Consider the following 18,905-nt stretch of genomic DNA (forward strand, 5'->3'; position numbering starts at 1 on the left):
TTATATATAATTTATGGAAGGCAGCTGAACATTTCTGTGTTTTGCCTTCCAGGATACTGAATAGTAAAACCACCCCGCCCACACCCTAGGCCCCTTGGGTAACATTAGCCTGCTGCTGAGTGTTGAGCCAGAACACACACCACAGGGCTCCTCACTGATGCAGGCCAGGAGTGTGCCCAGGGCAAAGGACCCATCCACAGACACGCAGTGCAAACTCCTCAAGTCACCACTTACACACCATTTCAATACTAAAATAAGCACACACGTTTCTTAAAGGGAGACAAAACTGGACGAATCTTTCTTTAGAAGAGTAGGAAGGCGGAGTTTAAAAGAAGCTTGTTCTTAATCTAAAAAAGCCTGTGCACGTGTGTACGCGTACACACATACACACACACCCTTGGGGGCTCTCTATTCTCTGCATTAAGATACTTGGGTGAAAAGGCAGTGCCAGACAACATTGATCCATTCACAGGCACACACACAGGAAGACAAGTCTGCAGGAGGGATGTCCAACAACAAAAAGTGTATTTGGGGCAGCAATTTTTGTTTACTCTAACTACTCAGCTACTCGTGCAGCTGTCAAACAGCAATAGCAAACATTTATTGAGCACTCAGGCACAGGCTTGCGGAGAACATCCTAATAGGGGCCCCATCTGTCCCGTGTCCCTCCCCGATAGATACCCATACCTTCTGCCCACTTGTTTAAATCAGCACCCTTCAACCTACAGGGCCTACCCCAGGCATACGGCCTTTCTGTATCCCCTTCCTGGCATGCCTTGTGCTGTGCCTCAGCCTGCCTGTTGAGAAGGCATCCCCTACTATCATCCACATTGAAGCCAGGCCTCGCTCTAATGAACTGCATACATGTCGTCTCTGAGCCCACCAGCAGTGCTTGTCATGTGGATGAATAATACTTGCTATTTATTTAGAAAGATCTAACATAAAGGCATCACGTATAATTAATAAAGATATCAAAACTGTACCCCCACACGATAAACCCATCACCGTCCACAGAAAGGTGGACTCACAGGTGTCCACAGCACACTGGCATGTGTACAAGTATCAAGGAAAGACCTTGAACAAGATCAACACAAATGCGAACCCAAGGCTTAGTGAAAAATTACATATAAAAACATTGAGCTGCTGAGGCAACTCAGCTGGTAACAGTGCTTGCTGCCAAGCCTGCCAAATCTAGTTGTCAATCCCCAGGGCCCAAAAGGTAGGAGAGAGTCCCTTGGGTGGGCCTGCGACCGCCACATGTCTGATGTAGCACACACGGACACACATATACACAGATAAATGTTTGGAAATTGAAAATGGCCCCTCCCTGAGAGGCACCAAGGAGTTCCTTCCTCCACCATGCACTGTCGCTACGCCATCCCACGAGGCAGCAGGATGTCAGGGCCTGAATTGCACATCCCCTCCTGAACTCTCAAGGTGACTCTGATTACAAACAGGCTCTTTAAGTAGAAATCCAGGCTAAACTAGGGCCTGTGAGGAGTCCCTGGCCAAGCAGAACAAGGTCCTTATAAAAAAGAAACAGCCGAGAACCACTGCCCTTCACACAGAGGGCAGTACTGTCACAGTGGTGGAAACAGACTATCACAATACTTACCACTTCTGTGTGAGTCTAAATCTTCCTTCAAATAACGATGAAAGCTCTTCCTGCCTTTCTTGGCCTGCACCCCTTAGCTACAGTCTCCCACAAAGTGGCCTTCTCCAGTTCTTAAAGAATGAGCCAGGAAGAGAACAAACCCTGCAGGAACGACCTGAAAAGATCCCAGTCCTACATTAGCAATCCTGACTCTGTGGGTCTTCGGCAAGGCACAGAGCATCCACTCTTAGCAACCTAGATGAGTCTAAGGCAGGGTGGACCCTCAGCTGTGTACCCCTGAGCAACTCTGCCCCCTACAGGTCACTCTTGGATTGAGCATCTATGTGCACTGGGGGTGCAGGACACACAAATGTGTGAATGTCTCTCTGTGTGTACTCTTGGCATAACAAACTCTCCCAGCAGGAGAGGCAGGGTCGGGGTCATTCCAGGCTCAGAAGCAAATTTAACAGTCTCAGTGGCTAAAAATGGCAATGTTCCCATCTTCGTCCCCACAGTGGCCCCTCCGCCTGTACACGGGACTGGTTCTGTCATCATTCAGGAGCTTCAGCTGATGGAGACAGGAAATAAGCAAGTAGAAATGAGTCTGGCCTATCGGTAAGCAGTTGGTATTTACTAAGAGGAAAGGTACACAGCTGACAGCAGGAGAGAGCTCGGGAGCTCAGCCTTGTCCACCGTAGGGATGGAACTTAACTAAAGGAAGGGAGCAAAACCATCACAACTCAGCCCCTAAAACCAAGAGTCCCTGCGTGGCCCTCGTACACCTCCTCCAGCTGACTCCATCAGACCCCCACACAACTGAGGTGAACCCCAAATACAGTAATCAGCTGTGCTCCCCACCCCATGTCAGCTCTTAGAATACACGGAACACAAGGTACCAGAGTCAACTCATGCCACCAGTCACTACTGTAGTGCCTGAAACGGCCCACAGTAGAAATGCATACACAGAGACCATCCCCAACTGCAGGAAAACCTTTGTGAGCTTGCAAGAAAAAAGATTTGGATCAGGAGCTCAGAGCAGAGACAGTAGAAAAGACAGGCAGGGCTTAAAGGAAGGTTTTCACCTAGACAGGGTGTCAGTAAATTAGAGAGTTACAAGTCAACACATTTCCCACACAGGTCCCTTCAGCTTTCCCTGCTGAGGGCTGTGGCACTACCTTGTGCTGCAGCTGAAGAGAAGTCACAGGTAATACTTAAACAATAGGAACTCCTGTGCTCCATTCAAATGTCACTCAAAAAATAAAGGCCTGGGCTGGAGAGATGGCTCAGCGGTTAAGAGCACTGATTGCTCTTCTGAAGGTCCTGAGTTCAAATCCCAGAAACCACATGATCGCTCACAACCATCCGTAATGAGATCTGACGCCCTCTTCTGGTGTGTCTGAAGACATCTACAGTGTACTTACATAAAATAAATAAATAAATAAATAAATCTCTAAAAAAAAAAAAAAAAAAAAAAAGGCGGCCCTGGGTCAGATCTGGTTTACAGACCAGTCTGCTAAGCCCTGAACTAAGCATGAGTTTTCCTAATGAGTCTAGGACTCCACTCAGAGCGTGAGCAAGGTGAGAAGCCTAAAAGCAATCCCTACCACCATATCTGGATGCTGAAGACCAGGCTCTCATTTAAGAACAAACTGGTAGAAAACCTCCCTAGGCTTAGGGGCCAGGCAGGGAAAAGACCATCCCAAACTTAAGCCCCAATAATTAGTACAAATTTTTAATTAGGTCTTATACCTTGATTTTATTTTCAATAGTAAAAAACAAAAACAAAAAACAAACAATAACAACAATAAATAACAAAAACAAAACCCACAACTACAGAATTTGATTCCAAAAATCCTTTCTGAAAGAACAAAAGATGGTCAGACCTGAAAGAATTAAAACAAAATCCCACTGAAAACAAAGAACACAGCAGACACAGTGAGACAAACTTCTAACTCAAAACACAAGGATGGGGCAAGAGGAGCAGAGGTGGTAAAGTGATTGCTGCCTTGCAAGCCTGAGGGCCTGAGTTCAAATCCCAGAGTACATGCGAACAGCCAGGCATAGTGGATGTCCCTGTAATCCCAGAACTGAAGTGCTGGAGACAGGCGGACCCCCGGGGACACTCACCATTCTGCCTAGCCTAGTTAGTGTGTCCCTGGTCCCAGTGACACTTGGTCAAGGGGGAGAGGGGTTCCTGAAGAATGACTCCCAAGGTTGACTTCTCACCGCCACACACAGCGTGCATACCCATATACAGACAGACAGACAGACAGACAGACACACACACACACACACACACACCAAACCCTGACAAGAAGCAAATGTTAAGTACAAAACAATAAAACTCCTGAGTGACAGCTCTGAAACCAGAATCCATCTCAATAATCAATGGCACCTTATAATTAGCCACTTTAATATGAGTGTGTGTGAGTGTGTGTGTGTGTGTGTGTGTGTGTGTGTGTGCATAACCCTTACATCAATGGCTTTTTCTTTTTTGGTTTTTCAAGACAGGGATTCTCTGTGTAGCCCTGGCTGTCCTGGAACTCACTCTGTAGACCAGGCTGGCCTTGAACTCAGAAATCCGCCTGCCTCTGCCTCCCGAGTACTGGGATTAAAGGTGTGCGCCAACACTGCCCAACCATCAATGACATTTTAAATGTGGAAAAATAAGGCACTAGTGAGCTGAAACCTAACAAATACAACAAAAAAATAATAATTCAAGACCAATTCAAGTTCTTCCAAAGAACACAAGGTCAACTAACACTGGAATATGAATTGATATGTTTATTATTACTCAGGCCTCTCTCTTTCTCTTTATACACTCTCTCTCTCTCTCTCTCTCTCTCTCTCTCTCTCTCTCTCTCTCTCTCTCTCTCATGAGTATATCAAAAAGAAGAAAACCTCATGATAAAATTCAGCAACCATTTGTTTTATTTTATTTTACTTTAAACTGTCTCGTGGTGTCCATCAGTGGCAGTCGTGACAGTTTGTTTGATTCTGGAGCAGGGGCCCCTTCCTAGACCAGGGAAGGCTTGGGACGGACACATGTACTGGTGACAGATCAGCTGAATCAACCCTGCCAATAAAGCGGGTGGCAGATGTCGGGGTGGATCAGCATCATCACATCCACAAGATGACTTCCTGGACCTGGTAGTGATGCCCACAAATACCTGTGTAGGCTGACAGCACGCCCTGTGGGATTTGGACCAAACAAAGGCGCTCATTATTTCTAGCTCAGTCCAACCCTGTATTCCAGCTCTGAGCTAGAACTGTACGGCAATGAAAAGAAGTAAAAGAACTAAAGGAAAGCAAGAAAGAACAGAGAATCATTATTCATAAATGGTATTAATGTCCTCACAAAAATAATCCAGGGGCTCTCTCTACCCAATGTCAAGATTTCTAATAAAGCTGAAATACTAAAGAAAACGTGACATTGGTAAAAGACTGAATTAAACAGACTAAAGGAAATGTAACAACAACAACAAAGGCAGATACACACGCACACACACACCCACACACAGATGAACATGTGTAGAAACGGTGTTGAAGCCCATCACTCCTCCCAGTGACAAGGCTAGGCATTCCAGTACGTGGCACTGAAACCAGAGCCACAGAACAGGAAAAGAAACTCACCAGAATGCAACACCCCAAAACTAAGTCCTGAAGAGTTACTGACCCAAATGTGAAAGATCAATCCTCAAATCTGTGCAAAGAGAATACAAAACACAAGATTCTTGAGCAAGAAAAAAGAAAGAGACCAATCATGAATTAGAGGTTGGATAAGTCTGACTGCACTTAAGACCAAAACACCAGCACCTCAGGGCTGGCAGGGTGGCTCAGTAGTTTAAAGGGCTCTCTGCTCACTGAGGAGGGCCTTAGTTCAAGTCCCAGCACCCACATGGTGGACCAAAACCTTCCACAGCTCTAAGTCTAAGGGACCCAACACCCCCCTCTGACCTCTGGTCACCAGGCGCACACATAGTAAACAGATATACCTGTATGCAGGTAAAACACACATAAATAATAAAATCTTAAAATTAAAAAAATAATTCTAAAAACCAAAATGTAACTCCATAAAGATGGGAAACAAAGAAGAGGGAGGGAGGGAGGGAGGGAGGGAGGGAGGGAGGGAGGGAGGGAAGGAGGGAGGGAAGAAGGGAGGGAAGAAGGGAGGGAAGAAGGGAGGATAGAAAGGCCAGAAACACTGGGCAGTGGTGGCACATGGGCAGTGGTGGCACACACTTTTAATCCCAGCACTTAGGTGGCAGAGGCTGGCGGATTTCTGAGTTCGAGGCCAACCTGGTCTACAAAGTGAGTTCCAGGACAGCCAGGGATACACAGAGAAACCCTGTCTTGAAAAAAAAACAAAAACCAAAACAAAAACAAAACAAAGAACAAAAACAAAACAAACAAACAAACAAAAAGCCCAGAAACTAGAAGATACTTGGAGCATAAAGAATTTACATGGGAAATTTCTAAAGTGTATAAGGAACTTTTAAGAATCAGTAAAAGTCTGGCAATAATGGAATAAGCAAACAAAACCCCACCCAGGAACTGCAAGGGAAAGGACCAAATGGCTACAAACAAGATCAGGCTCAGCCCCATTCTCAGAAGAATCTCTGCCTCTAAGTAGTTAAGTTTGCTGAAATGGAAGGTTTTAAGTGAATCAGGCATTGGTGGCATATCTGAGCACTCTTTTTACAATGTGAGGCCATAAATACTTTCTCTCCATTTTTTATAATTCTGTGTTTTGAGCTTGTCGTCACCTTGTCTTAATTTCTGTACATGTTGTCAACGTGTCTTTCTTCAACTGTCCCCACAGTTCAGCTCTCAGTCTGCCCACGCCACACTCCGCAGTTGTGTGGTCCAAACTCATAAGCATCCATGAGCGTCTTCTGTTTGTATGGACACATGGCTTCCTGGAGACTCCTGACTGCTACAGCTTCTCAAACAAACACCGAGTCATGGCTGGAGAGTCCGACCCGCAGCCTTCACCCTTCCTTCAGAAAACTGGTTTCTCTGTCCCAGCTCATTGACGCTTGCTTCGCACAAACATTTTAGAGTCAGCGTGTCCCTATGTACAAGAACTCCTGCAGCTGTCGGGAGGTTTGTTTGGGGATGTTTGAAGTACGGGAGCAAACCCAGGCCTCTCACAAGCTAGAAAAGTGTCCCCCTCTGGGCTGCGCCCACAGCCCTGTGCTGGCATTTTCACTGGAGTTGAAGCAAATGGCTTTTGGGGAAAAAATGACCTTTTTGGAAGGTGTTACCTTTTCCCTATTAAGATGTACAAGGACTAGCATGATGCCTTTCACGAGGTTGAGAATCCATTCAAGAAAAGTTGCTCGATCCAGCTTAATGAACTCCATGGCCTTTGCGTGCCTGAGGAGGCACCGCCCCACACGTTCAGCCCATACTCTGGAGGAGATTGGGGCAGTTTCAAAGTGCAAACCCTAGCCCAATTTTGAGGGTAGTTCCAGTGGATCTCTTGGTTACCCATCTTGCCTTCAGACAGCCAATGAGGGACAAGGTAATGAGTGACATTTTAAGGAGCTTATTATTCCAGCTCACAATGATAGTGTCCTGTCTGTCTGTCTGTCTGTCTGTACATATGAGGCAAAGGCTCCAGTATCCCACTATGGCCTCAAACTTGTGATATAGGTGAGGATAGGATGACCTCCGGCCTCTACCTTCCTTCCGAGTGGTAGGACAGCCCACTGCGCTCCCTTGCCTGGTTTGCACAGTGCTGGGAATGGTTTGTGCATGCAGGGCGAGCAGTCCACTGACTGGGCTGTACCCCTAGCACCAGCCTCCACCTCACATTCGCTCAGAATTTCCTCCATTTATTTCTTAATAGCATTGTGACATCGTCGGAGCATGGCCCTTACGCATATTTAAATTCATTGCTTGGGATTTCACCTTTTGAAGCTCTTACAATGTCCACTTTCCATTGCCTACTGTTTTAATTCAGTGCCCGTGCTCCACCCGCAGGGAAGAAGAGTCCTTGAGCACACACAGGCGGCTTTCTTCCAGGGACCCATTGGGGATGCTGGCAAACACTACCCTCACCCAATGCCAGTCAGTACTAACTGTGCTCGGGATGGCAGGTGTCAAATCAGGGAGCCATAATGTGCCATTAGTCCAGCTTAAGGTTCCACATACACGGGAGACTGTTCCATTTGTATTCCCTTCGTGTCTAGAAAATTGCTCGGTAGTCACTAACACCCCTCGCCCCCAGCATACTGTATATATCACGACTGGGAACTGACTAGATGCCTGCCCCGTTGTTAGCAGTCAGCCTATTAAGGGGTAGATTTTAAGGGGTAGGAGCTCACTTGTTACTGCTGCATCAGAAACATAACATTTAAGTCCAGACTCAGATGCCACACAGTGACTACACAAAAGTACTTTTAAAGGGGAAGGGAACGCCACTTCTTCACATCGCTGACTTTTTCAAATACCTGAGACAGCAGCTGTAGAAGCAGAACCTGTATTTCTACCACTTGCTTCTCCACTCAAGATCACATGCTAGTGAGAGCCTGCAGTCAGCCTTAGCCACAAGGACACAATTCCGGTGTACAAAAGTTCTTTTCCACTGCCAAGTCAAGGATGACACACTAGCAAGTCCTCCTGAGAAACTGAGGCAACCTCCCAGTGCTCTTGCTCCTCCTACAGACTCAGTCCCAAGCTGGCGTCAGCCAATCCCAGGGGAGAATCAGGACTTCCCATCTTGACTGACGTAGACTCTCTTGTTCTGGGGAGGTGCCATCAGGACCCCTGAACTTCCGGAACGATCCCCATCCACACTACTTCATGGCTCTTGGGTTTCCTACCCTGCTCAAAGACAATGTTAAGGCTTTACTAGTTGATATATGATATATGCAGACTCTATGTTATCACATTCTAATGTGCCAACATTTAAATTAGCAGAGTTTGAGACAGGGTTTCTCTGTGTAGCCCTGAATGTCCTGGAATTCAGTCTGTAAATCAGGCTGGCCTCAAACTCACAGGGATCCTGCAGCTGCTGCCTCTAGATGGTTAGAGGCAAATGCTACTACCATCTAGCCATCTTGGAGCTTTTCAAGACTGCCATATATACTGAATTGTACCCTATGGAGTCAGAGTGTGGTCCTCCACTTAGGCCGGGCATCCTAAATAGGGGAAGGAGAGCTGGTGACAAAAGTTGCAAAAGCCTGAGTGAAATACTGCATCAGCATGTGTCCTCCAAAAGACCACTGCACATAAAGAGTAATGTAGCTACAGTGTTAAATTCTTATGGAGAGGAACAGGCAATTGGGGACGGCATATCTGAAAGGACTCAGGGCTCAGGAATACAGCAGAATGCAGAGAGATTCATCCCCTTACTGCATACATTAGTAATTTGTTCCTATTTCCTATTGAGCAGTGTTTTGTGGTGGGAATGCCCGCTTGTTTGAAAGGGGTACGTTGCAGTTCTCTCAAAGCCTGCAGCGGAATGCTGGCCTGAACAGTAAAGGTGTATTACATCCCTGCTGACAGAGCTGTCACTCTGTTGGGGCTTCCGGTTTCTCCCTATCTAGGGAGCATACTACATCATCAGGACTTCGTTTTGTTCATTTTCAGTGGGACAGTGGTTCCCCAAAGCTTAAGTTACAGTTGTCCAATGACTATGGTGGATGCTGAACACCTACCATGCATACATTTACTCTATATATCGTCTTGGGTCAAGAATCAACCCAAATCATGAGCCTGATTTTTATAAATATTTTTTAGATTGAATTGTGGGAAAGAATTGTTTTAATGAAGTTTAAATGAAGTACTTTCTTAAATTAGAAGTCTGAATGGAAGGACTCCATCTATGAAGCTTTGTGTCCACCACACAGCTTTTCTATATGCTGACCATGATGCCCTGCGAGCACCTGGAGTTCCTGGTGGTGCCTGTGAGGGTTTTGCTAGCTGTTTCCCTCTTTCCTCAGTAAGTACGCGTCAGGGCAGGGGCACACGCCTTAAAGAGTTAAATGCCTCTTGCCCACCTACCCTTACCACATCTCCTCCTTTGTGCTATATAAAAAAAAAAAAATCAGGACTAACAGAAAAGTGCAGCTGTATTTTAAAAGTCCATGAGGAAGATGTGTGTGTGTGTGTGTGTGTGTGTGTGTGTGTATGTATGTATGTGTGTGTGTGTGTGTGTACATATATACATACACCACTCATATGCAAACCACAAATATGTAGATATGTGTGTATATGTATATGTAAATATATTTTAATTAATAAACACAGACTTTTCTTCCTTTTCTTTCTCTTTCTCTCTTCCTCTCTTTTCCTTCCTTTCTTTCCTTTCCCTTTCTTTTTTTCTTTTTTCTTTGTTTCTTTGTGTTTCTTTATTTCTTCCCAGAGACTCCTTATGTAGCCCTGGCTTGCCTGGAACTCAACTATATAGACCAGGTTAGCCTCAAATTCACTGAGATCACCTGTCTCTGCCTCCTGAATGCTGGGATTAAAGGAGTAAGTTACCACACCATGAAGTTCCTCATATTTTAACCACAATTCATTACTGGGTCTAAAGTTTAGTTCTTGGAAAAAATAGGGATTAAAAACACTTTTATAAGTAAATGAGTGTGTGTATATATATCTGTGTGTGTGACAGCACTAAGTTAGTTAGTAAAGTAGTCTAGAACTAAATTGCAGATAACAACAAGTTTCTGAAATTAATGATTTGTATGCAAGACAAGCACTGTAGATAAAGGCTGCTCCAAACGCAAACCTCCTCTCCTACAGCACGGCCCTAGAGAAGTGGACAGTGTTGCCTCAACGCAGGACAGAGGGAAAACTGCAGAACTCACAATCCGCTGTGTGTGCATGCAACAAAGACGCTGTGCTAAGCTGTGTAGCCAACATCTTGGCAGAATACTGAACAAATGAATATGCTAACTCTTGTTATAAAGAACAGCCTCTACAAACTGATCCAGTAGAATTTCATAACTATTCTATATTATGCATAATTTTCACAAAGATTAAAAACAAGTGAGAGCATGATTCTTGATACACTCCACCACATCCCCAGCTGAGCCGAAATTTCGATTACTGCTATAACTGTATATTATCTATGCCATAATGTCTCTCAGATTTGTATCCTGTCTCCTGAGCTCTGAACTTCATGTCAAATGACTCCTCTATATCTCCATCCAAATATCTCACAATACCCTAAACTCAACATGTCTAAAAATATTGCCAAGTGACATCAACATCTCCCCCAAACACTAAGACCAGGAAGCCCATGCATTCTCCACTTCCACTCCTAATGGCCCAGCAGTCTGCAGCTCCCTTTAGGTCTGAATGCTAAATCTCTTTATAGAAAGCCACTTCCCGCCGGGCGTGGTGGCGCACGCCTTTAATCCCAGCACTCGGGAGGCAGAAGCAGGCTTGTCTACAAAGTGAGTTCCAGGACAGCCAGGGCTATACAGAGAAACCCTGTCTTGGAAAAGAAAAAAAAAAAAAAAAAAAAAAAAGCCACTTCCCACCCACCTCCATTACTGCTCTCTGAGCTACTGATTACTGATGTAGCATATTACTTAGCTCCCACTAGGATCTAGTGACTAGACTACTTCTCTCATCAACTCATTTCCACTTCACATAAATTGATTACATAAATTAAACAATAAACCGGTCATACCTATGTGTGACCTCAGTGTACGAAAGCACTACAGAAGGCCACATAAGAAATGGAAGTATAGCTACCTTAAGGCAAAGAAACAGAGGTAGGAAGTCTGTAAACTGCTGGACACATGAGTCGCTTCTGAATATCAAGTTATGTAACTGCTCTACCTAGTGTCCTGGTTAGTCTTACTTGTCAGCTTGACACATCCCACAGTCATCTGAGCAGAAAAGCATCGATTGAGGGATTGCTTAAAGCAGAGGGGTCTGTGGGCAGCAACTCCCACAGACATTTGGCCCGGGGTCCTATAAGACAGCTGGCTGTGCACATGCGCATGAAAGAAACAGCAAGCAACATTCTGCCCTGGTTTCTGCTGGAGTTCCTGCCCTGGCTTACCTCAATGATGAATGATGACCTAGAACTGTAAGCTCAAATAAACCCTTTCCTCCCTCAAGTTGCTTTTGGATAGTGTTTTATCACAGCAACAGAGTGAAGCTAGAATACTTAGTCAAATATAATCAAATCAAAAGCAAGGAAAGATATGTCTTGCTGCAGGGATAAACCATCAAGATCTTGATCTAACGTTGCCAATAGCACATCCAATCGGATAGCACGCCCACCCCTTTCTTAAGGGTGGGACGGTTTCCCCCTGACCCTGCCCAGGCCACTTTCGAGCTCCCTCTGGCCATCCTCATGTTTCCATGTGAATGGTTCTTCTTTAGTTCTTAGGATCTAATATCTGCTTGTAAAGTAAGTGTGTGTGTGTGTGTGTGTGTGTGTGTGTGTGTGTGTGTGTATATGCGCGCGCGCACGCGCGCGTGTGTGAGCGTGTGTAGCCCAAGGAGGCCAGAAGATGATGTCAGATCTTCTGAAACTGGAACTGTAGGTGGTTGTGAGCCACCTGAAGTCGGTGCTGGGACCAAAACTCGGGCCTTTTACTAGAACAGGATACTTTTAACCACTGAGCAATCTCTCCAGACCCCATCAATGGTCCTTGCTGAACCCCAACAGGGCCTCCCTGACTCCAAGAGGAACTCAGGGGCCACCTATCACATTGCCATTACTTTGCCTTTAGACACTCATGAAGCTCCCAGCAGAACTCCTAGACTGTGCCTTCCTGTCCAGCTAGAGTCCCAACTCCACCGGGGTAGTAGCTGACTCTAACTTGATGCCACGGAGGAACAGAACTGCCGATGGTGACTAGAGTGTGCATTTGTGGGGGAAGGCGAGGGTAACATCTTCTGATCTGGAGAAGCAGACAGGAACGGGCACAATGTCTGGCAGGCTGCCAGCATGCAGCCATGGGCTGACTGAGTGCATACAGAGCCTTGGGCTGGGAGCCAGCTTAGACACCTACTGACTGGGTCACCTCAGACACATCACTTAACCTTTTTACACCTCCTCATTAAGTAGAAATAGTCACACCTGCGTCTTGGAGTGCTCCCAAGAATTAAACAAAGTAGCAAAGAATAAAACAGATCACTGGTAGAAGCCAAGGAAAGGCCATGCCACAGCAAGGAACAGACACACCCAAAGTTTACATCCCTTTCAGTTTAAAAGCTTGTTCTGTCATTAAGCAAAGCATCTTTTTGTTTAGCAGGAAAAGTGGTAAGAAAAGGTACCACAGAATGATATAGAAGACTGAGGGCAGCTGTTACCAAGCCATACTATTGCAGAGGAAGGCACAGGACCTGTACTTAAGTCTCCAGACAAGAACAGGGCACGGAGGTGGTGAAAGGGTTAAAAAAAAAAAGACAAACAGTGCACTCTACTGACTGAGGAGGAAGGGCTTATGCATAATACAGACTGGGCAGATGCTGCAGCTGGTACAAGAGATCAGATGACTGCAGAGATAGGCCTTTCATAAAAGCCATCAGAGAAGTGAATCCTAGCCTTCCGTAGTACAAGACTTGGAAGACACAAAAAGCTGAGCTACGCTTAACAAAAACACAGGCGTCCATGTTAACACTTGGGAGAGCATAAGTGCACAAGAAGAATGGACTGGGGCACAAGCTCACCTGACCTGCACGGCACCAGGCCCTAGGAAGAAGTCATGCAAAGCCTTGCACCCACAGCAATAAAGAGCACCTCAGCAGTAAGGAAGACACCCCCAGCCCCACTTTCCAACAAGCGAAGCCTGCTCTTCTGAGTCCTCTGCTCCTGGCTCTCCCACAGATGAAGTCTAGTTAGTATTCTGTTCCCGTGACAGACTTCCAAATATTTGAGGAATATTTAAATAGGTGACCATGTGCTCCCATTTTTCTAGGCTAATCCTGGTCTGTACCTATCACCTTAACATGTCTTTTTCCCATCCTTGGAGAGTCTTAGTCCAGACAGTAAAATACATGATCATCTACTTACAAGATGCCCGACATTCCCAGGGAAACCCTCACCAGCAACCTCCTCCAGCTTCTCCAGCCTCATCACCAACCGTCTTCATCCTCACTCCAAACAAGCTCCAGGCAACCCGTGTCCCCAACCTGAAAGTGATCTTCCAGGCACAGGCTCATAGGAAAAAGCAGAGCGTATTCCTCTGGTCATAGAAGGTCAGCTTAGCAGAAACCATGGCCCGTCCTTTACCCTAGTGGAGTCCAACTTTCACATCTTTTCCCTTGCACCTCCACAAGGTAATCACGTAGTACTTAGACAAGTAGATCAATCACTAATAAATATGCCTGGTAAAAATGCTTATGATGGTCAAACTCTGTGAGCCACGAACACTGGGTGAGAGGATTTTAAAGCATGCTGTCTGAAGAAGAAGGCATCTCTATGTCAGTACAGAGTACACCAATTTATTCACTAATTCAGTCAATAAACACAACGAATCAAATGTACCCTAGTACTGGGTTAGTATTTTTCTATCTTCTAGCTTGTGAGTGTGAGTGTGTGTGTGTGTGTGTGTGTGAGCACGCACTGCTGTGGCACACACAACTTTGGGTGGGGAGTCAGTTCTCTCCTCCTGCCTTGCTGAGATGGGGTCTCTCGTTTCTCCCATAGAAGTGCTGGGATTGCAGATCCGTGCCACCTGCCTTTTTACTTGGACCCCAGGGATAGAACTCAGCCTTGCACCACAAACACTTCTAACCACTGAGCTATCCTGGCAACCCCCAAAACCAGGAATTTGGTTATAAGCTTCCAAAACAGTCACTGCAGAGTGTAAAATAAGGCAATCAAAAGATACATCGTCCAGAAGAGGGCAGAGGACATGGGATGCCTCTCCATGTGACATGCTAGGATATAATTTACTGTATGTAGTGTGTGGTGAGATGGATGGCCAAAAACCAAATCAGAAGGTGTCAAGAGACAAGCTCACACTGAGGAACATACTAATGCATACAGGTCAGAACTGTGAGCAGGCATCACGAGAGACAGACAGAGGCGTGCCATCTCAAGGGAGACAAAGCTGACTTGAGTAAGAGAAAGGTGGTGAAGATAACACTTTGTCTTAAAGGCACAGAAGGGGAACAGATTCAGAACAGAAGGCCTGAAAGCAAGGAGGGTTCTTGTTTCCCCAGTCACTGTAGATGCCACACTCACTACACAAGCCTGGGATATTCATTCTCAAGAAAGACCAACGTGGCAGGGATGCTGCCAATGAGAACCTAGAGACGCCACAACGTAAACAGACGCTCCACATACCCATGTCCATGCAATCGTGTACCTATCACAGAATGCCAATGCGGGCTGAGGAGACAGCTCAGATAATAAAGTACCGAAGCCCCTGAGTTCAGTCTCTGTAAACCTCTTAAAGACTGGGCAGCGAGAGGCATGTGCTCTGGGAAGACAGGAACAGGTAGGCATCTAGAGGTCACTGGCCAGCCACCATAGCTTAATTTGGAAACCCCAGGTCCCAGAAGGAGACCTCTTCTCAAAAAACAAGGTGTGTGGCTTCTGAGGAACAACTTCTGAGGTTCCCAGGTCAGAACCCCGATTCTAAGAGTGAGGCAGTGCTCAGCGCTGCGGCAGTGGTCTCACTTGGGACAAGCGGGGAAGGCCAACAACTCTGTCTCACTGGGGAGCAGCGAACACTCACAGCAGAGTCAGCCCATGTGTGCTGTGCACTTAGGAAGAGCGGATGGATGTCCCTACTCCTTTCTGATCTGGATAGGAGAGCATAAAGCAAGAGTGAGTTCTTCTGGACGTGGAGATAAATAAACTCCCACAAAGACTGCATGGCTTTCTGTTTTGAAATTCAAACAGTTGCTACAATGGCACACTTAGTTGAGCGCCGAACACTTCACGGGTTTGACGCTGTGTAAAGGCAGGGAGGGAGCAGTGTGAACCAGACGGACAAGAGTTCACACCAGCCGGGCGTGGCGGTGCACGCCTTTAATCCCAGCACTCGGGAGGCAGAGGCAGGTGGATTTCTGAGTTCAAGACCAGCCTGGTCTACAGAGTGAGTTCCAGGACAGCCAGGGCTACACAGAGAAACCCTGTCTCGAAAAAAAAACAAAACAAAAACAAACAAAAAAAACCAAACAAACAAAAAGAGTTCACACCAATACTAACAATGTAATAGCCAACTGCAGATCTTTGATTTCAGATACACACAACTGAAAAGAAAACAAGTCTTTAAAGATACAATAAAAGGGCTGGAGGGAGGGATGGCTCATCAGTTAAGAGCACTGGCGGCCTCCTTCCTGAGGACTGGGTTTGATTCTTAGACCTACGAGGCATCTGAAACTAGTTCCAGAAAATCCACAACTGTCTCTGGCCCTGTCAGCACCAAACATACATGTGTTGTACAGACATACGTGCAGGCAAAGCACCCATATATATAAAATAATAAATAAAGCCTTTTTGAAGTACAATAAACTAATTTTTCATATTAAACTAGTAAATCACCCTTAAAATTAAAATACAAATGAATAAAGTGTAATAATGGAAACAAAAATCTCGAATTATCATTAATTACATTTTCAAAAACTGGAAGTCAAAGTGGAAAGCCAGGTGCGGGAGTGGAACAAGCCTTTAATCCCAGCTCTTGGGAGGCAGAGACGGGTCTGAAGCCAGCCTGGTCTACAGTGACTTCCAGGACAGCGGCCTCAAAAAAATTTAAAATATAAAAATGAAAATCAATGCAGAATGAAAGAACAAAGGCAAAGGTGAAAAAAATCATTAACTCGGGGGGAAAACACAGCTGTTACAGGAGATGGTGGCCACTTTAAGAAAAGAAAACCCAGTAACTGGATGATTCCGCCTAGAGAAGGAAAGAGGGAAAGGCCAAGGCAGAGAAGTACCGAGTTAAGTGAGAACAGAGGAGCTGCCCACACAGTAAAAGAATAATCACCCACATACCCCCCAAACCAGTCCAAGATCAAACACACTCAGGACCCCAACTCCACCCAACTGCAAGGAACACCTAACTCTAAGGCAGTGGACTGCTCCAGATAGAGTTAAGATGGAAGAACCCAAATTGTCAAGTTCCAACCCAGATGTGGAGGACAAAGGCCCAGGAGTGGTGGGTGGGATTCGAGCACTCTCAGAAGCACTGTTGCAAATGTTCTCAGTAAGATCCTACCAGTTGGTGCTTGGAACTTAGCCCGGGGTAAAGACCCTACAACTGGTCTTGGCACGGGGTGGGGGTGTCATTAAATATTAACACTACAATCAAAAGATTCTAGCGTATACATTTCTAAAGAACCAAACAGCTTCAGATACAAATTCAAAGTTAGGAAATCTGTTATTACTGAAACTTACCGTATTGATGGCTAAAGCACAACCTATCTCTCTGTAGGGAGAAACATACAGAAATACTTAAAATACATGCTTAATGTTAATTTAAAAACAAAGACAAATGAAAATCTGTGTCTATATTACTAATACAGTAATAAGGTAATGCAATTAATTCTGGCATTTACCTGTAGATCTGGAAACATGACGAATTATAGTTATCGTTTTGGACAAAGCACTTTATGCCTGTCCCTTCCCAATCAATCAAAAGATAAAGCTGTCTAAAGATAGCTGCAACTGAAAACCTTCACAATGCAACATTTTTTTTGTGGCTTTATTGCTACTTGGGGGGAGGCTAACACCTCCTGGACCCTTTCAGGTTTGACTGGTACTTTGGTACAGTTTAAAGAGGTTTCCCTGGGTGAAGCCTTTGCCTAGACTCTCTCTAGAACTCGGAAAGGCAGCTCCACTGTGCAGAAGGCACTTTGCATTAGGCTGAAAAGCTACCTTCCCAAGGCAGAAAGGAATTAGACTGCTGCTTGCAAGAGCCCTGCAATTACTTGGAGTCCCTCACAGACGGCTGTTACGGCAGCAACAAAAGTAATTACAAATCATGCACATCACAACATGCCTTTAAAGACACTTGACACACACTGCCCACAGTCCCTCAAGTGTCGCTGCCCACAGTCCCTCAAGTGTCGCTACCCACAGTCCCTCAAGTGTCGTTCTTGATCAAATGTGTTCAGCCTCCGCAGAGCTAGGCTGGTCAGCAAGGCAGGAGGGATGGAGGGCAGAGAGGGAAGAGAGAGATCTTCTGGTTAAAGAGCAACTCAGTTCCGAGTCAGTTTCCGGCAGTCCGGTCAGACAGAGGAGAAGCAAGGACGGCCCAGCATCCTCCTGAATGCCGCTCCTCGGCATTCTGCGCCTATCTTCCAATGCAGCAGTCATCTTTAGCAGACTGGGGGTCTCTGCCCCCTTCCTCTGATTAGTCTTCTTTGGTGACCCTCTTCTCCAGCTGCTCTCAGATGGTCCTGACTGCCAGCTTTTCTCATCCTTCCCATGGGTCCCAAGTCTCCTCCAGTAACCATAACTACCCGTTTCCTGGAACTCATCCCACATGTTCTGGATCCAGGTTTTCAACGACCTTTAATACCTCTCACTGGCAGCCGGGGCTTTTCCCACTCGCTCCAGTTTTCCAGGGCAGGGGCAAGACACCCCTGAACCCAGTCCAGCTTTAGGCAGAGCTTCAGGGAGTCCATCAGCCTCGGCCTGTTCTGGCTGCCTTTCTCCGCAGGTTCATGATGGAGGTGTCCCATCCACCCTTCTGCTGCAGACGCTGGGTGTTACACTACCAGCTGAATGGTAGTGATCCCTCCCCGGGAGCCCACAAAGCTGCTTCTTGGCCTCAAGTTTCTGCCTCCTCTGTTTCTTAATAAATGACTTTTTTTTTAATTAGGTATTTTCTTCATTTACATTTCCAATGCTATCCCAAAAGTCCCCCATACCCTCCCCCCCACTCCCCTACCCATTCACTCCCACTTCTTGGCCCTGGCATTCCCCTGTACTGAGGCATATAAAGTTTGCAAGACCAAGGGCCTCTCTTTCAATAAATGACTTTTAACAAGCAGGGAGAAAGTTCAACCTCACTCTTTTTTTTTCACAAAAGATAAAAATAATATTTCACTGTACTATCAATTTGTATTTCTCAAGCCCATTCCAAACATCAAACCTTTCCAAACACGATGTTGGGTGGAATATGGAAACAAGCCCTCCTTCACGGGTCATGGGGATTATAAATTGATACAAATGCCATGTAAAGCAACTGCGAGCAAGTCATGTATCAAAATTAAAATGCATTTATCTTCTGAAAGCCTTTCCAAGTCTAGGATCTGCAGTTCAGAGATACACGGTAGTGTTAACAAAGCTCTGTTTAGGACTGGAGAAGTACAAAGTGGCCGGCCGGAGTCACAGTCATGGGTAGCAGCTGTGCAGGTGACTCCACCG

The 18,905-nt window shown here is 45.8% G+C and overlaps 1 protein-coding gene across 1 annotated transcript in view; it reads right to left on the reverse strand.

The window, feature by feature from the left end:
* Wwc2 (WW, C2 and coiled-coil domain containing 2) overlaps window positions 1-18,905 on the reverse strand; it is a 164,463-nt gene that overhangs the window by 123,590 nt on the left and 21,968 nt on the right. The window lies entirely within an intron of this gene.

The sequence above is a fragment of the Mus musculus genome, chromosome 8 (assembly GCF_000001635.26).
Source record: "Mus musculus strain C57BL/6J chromosome 8, GRCm38.p6 C57BL/6J".
NCBI classification, from domain to species: Eukaryota; Metazoa; Chordata; class Mammalia; order Rodentia; family Muridae; genus Mus; species Mus musculus.